Below are 3,403 nucleotides of genomic sequence, written 5' to 3'. Positions count from 1 at the left end.
CACGCCCTCGAGTGTGCGACCGGGGACGCCCCACCACAGGTGGCGCCCCTCGCTGTTCTGCCGGCCGCCAACCACCGGCGCGCCGTTGATGGACGCCAAGCGCTGCTGCTGGCGGCACTCGAAATACGCCGCCCAAGCCGCGTGGTTGTCGGCGGCGTACAGGGGGAGGGAGAGTTGGGCGTCGGTGAGGGAGGCGCGCACGACCTCGACTTCCTCGGCGAAGTACTTCGGCTTCGCCACGGCGTCGGGCAACGGGGGAATGGGCACTCCCCCGACGCTGAGCCTCCACCCCGTCGGCCCGGCGCGCATGTCCGACGGCACCGGGATGTTCGCCTGGAACAGGAGTCAGGACTCCTCTTCGCGGAGCGAACGACGGCCGAAGCCGTTGGCCGCCGCCTCGTCTCCGGGGAAGCGTTCCGCCATGGCGACGGGCTCGGGAGAGGTAGAGAGATAGAGGGAGGGGCTGGGCGGCGACGCTCGGGAGAGGTAGGGAGAGGGAGGAGCTGGGCGGCGGCGAGGGGCGGGGCTGGTGTGGGCACAGGCGAGTGCAGGCCACCGGCTATATAGCCGCGCCGCACCCGTGTGTACGCGTGCGAGGGAGGGGAGGCGTCGGCGCGCCGTCCCGGACGCGCCGCCCGTGAGGAATCAATGACAAGGCTGACCGGCGGCAGCCTTGGCATTGATTCCCCGCGGAAACCGAGGCCGTTGGGGGAAGACGAGGCGCCGTGTCGCTGACGCGGCGGGCCCGCGGCTGTTTCGCGCCAAAACAGTTCCCCCGGCGCCCCCGGGCGCCCCCAGCGCGCCGGGTTCGGCCTGGGTCCGCCGGCGCTGTTTTCGGCCCAGGCCGGCGAAAATCGGGCTTCTGGGGACGTGACTGGGCCTTTTTTTGGCGCTGGCGTGAAAAAATCGTCTGCGGAGATCTTCCTGGGGACGCGGCTGGAGATGCCCTGAGGAGGTCATAAATGGGGGCCTTCCCATCTCTCTTGCCGCCTGACAATCTACTCTGGCTACTAGACCCCGACTCGCCTTCGCTCGCCATCACTAGCGAAACGGATCTAAATCGGAGAGAGACACCAACCCGCTCAGAAACTAGACCGCCAAGGCTGGGAAGGCAGGACATTTGCCCCTGTGGTGAGCCTGAAGGAATTCGGAGGAGAGAGGGATTGAGAACGATGGTGATATGTAGGAAATTTGAAAGATCGCCAGAGGAGTCTAAAACTGTTGGTGTCACCAGGGGAGCCAATGTCTACCACGGGATATGCTGCTATGAAATGATATTGGCTATAAAAGAAATCTCCTTGGATTTTGAGTTCAACCTTTGCGTTTGGTCTAAGAAATCCTTTTGTATGGGACGCGGAGTATCTGCTTGCGAGCTCATATGCTCTTGGCTAAACAATGAATTCGATTTTTTTGTAAAAAAATAAAAAAATTCTTATTTTTTTGGCAAACATTAAGAAATAATTCGAATGCTTGCAAACTCTGAAATCACATTTGTGGAAGTCATGGCGGAAAAGGCCAAAACCAATGTTCTGAAAATGGTACTTTCAAACGCATTTTGGAGCCTTGATTTTATTTTATTTTGCCACGATTTTCACAACTGTGATGTCATGATGAAGCTTCTCAAGCAACTCTAAATATTTCTTAATATTTGCCAAAAGAATCAGTTTTTTTTCTCTTTTTCTTGAAATTTTCCTATTCATACCAGGAGCAGCTCGAGCTGAGAAAGGGCTTCATATTATTTTCCGAAGACAGTAGTACAAGTCGTGATCAGAGCGTGTATCACGAGAGACGAGACGACAGTGTCAGCTAGCAAGCTATGGTTCGGACGACGACGAATGCGCAGGCCATTAGACAGCGATGACGAGTAGCGTTGAGTAGCACGCACGTACATAACATGTATCAATGTATGGTTCTCCTGCTCTCCCTCCTCCTCCCATCGTCCCTGGTTCCCGAGCCTTATCTCCTGTATGTACGTCCGGTCCTGCGTTTTCAGACATTCCAGTAGAAGCTATAACCACTAGATTAATCAAGTAACTACTGGCAGGACTACGTATTAGTACTTACGGTGTACGTACGGTGGACGCATCTTCTTCAACTCCGTCGCCTTGTGATCACTTGATAGGTCTTCCATGTACACACATACGCACATGCAAATTCACATGGGTTATTTGCATGGCATCGACTGAATCGTCCGCATGCAGCGACGCGATAACGCGCGACCGGTGGAGGCCGGCCGGCGCCACACGTCGCTGCGAGAACCGGACGCCGGGAAGGAAGACGACGCGGGCCTGCCAGGGTACGTAGAGAACGACGGCAACCATAGGCGTGTAACACGCAGAGGTAGCTCCGGCACACGCTCCTCCGACCCCTGGTTCCTATAAAAGGGCACTCGTGAGCTTCCTCGTCCCAAAGCAAGCAAGCAGCCTGAGCGCTAGTAGATCGATCAACTAGCCAGCCAAGGAGCGGAGTGAGAGCGTGAGGAAGATGTTCGGGTGGATGACGCCGCCGCAGCTCAAGGGGAAGGTGGTGCTCATGCGCAGGAACCTCCTCGACTTGAACCACTGGCAGCAACCCCTCAGCCACGACACCTGGGACGAGGTCACCACCAAAGGCGTCACCTGCCAGCTCATCAGCTCCACCGTCGCCGACCCCAGTAAGGAACATCCAAGAGCATCCATCCATATCCTATGTGTTTATATTTACGGGATTGTTAAATCTCAGTTGACTGAGACTTTCATGCAAAAAAATTCTTTTTCCATTTTGCATATTCTATCACTTGATTAAGACTTTATTAAATCTCAATCGACTAAGATCTAACAACACCTTCATATTTAACAAGAGCATATTACTTTCTTTCCCGGAATAGAGGGGAAGAAAGACGTCAATACACATATGAAGTTCCCCCATGGGGTGACCCGAACGAACGATAATTCCCCTGTCAGTTAGGAAGGAACGAACGTTTTAGTTTGCTAAAAAGAACACCAATCGAATGCTCTAAAATTGTCATGCGAAAACAGATAAAATGGCCATACCGTTGTATAAGGATTTGCCATTTCAAAGTAAAAATTGTCATGTTGTATAAAAGCATTGTCAGCAAATTGCTTATGCTGCGGCAGAGTAATTTCCATGAGTTTTCAGGGGTTTGTCATGGTTGCAATATATATGCAGAATTTCAGTCTAAAAAGAATGCTCAGAATTTGCCATGCCGGCTGCAGGGAAATTGCCATGCTACATCAACAACAAAAAATAAAAATTTGCAATGATGTAAACATAGAAATTGTCGTCCCTAATGATTGCTTAGAAGGATGCGTGAGAGCGAACGATTTGCACAACGGATGCAACGAAAAGAACTTGGTCTCTGCAGCGATTGATACACACATCCTTCATTTATGTATAGCTAGAA

The 3,403-nt window shown here is 52.7% G+C and overlaps 1 pseudogene; it reads left to right on the top strand.

Annotated features, from left to right (window-relative positions):
* Positions 1–2,411: 2,411 nt before the first annotated feature.
* The window catches only part of LOC119315368, a 4,490-nt pseudogene continuing 3,498 nt past the window's right edge, over positions 2,412–3,403 (top strand).

This window comes from Triticum dicoccoides, chromosome 6A (assembly GCF_002162155.2).
Source record: "Triticum dicoccoides isolate Atlit2015 ecotype Zavitan chromosome 6A, WEW_v2.0, whole genome shotgun sequence".
Taxonomy (NCBI): domain Eukaryota; kingdom Viridiplantae; phylum Streptophyta; class Magnoliopsida; order Poales; family Poaceae; genus Triticum; species Triticum dicoccoides.
This window is presented reverse-complemented; position numbering and strand designations above follow the sequence as displayed.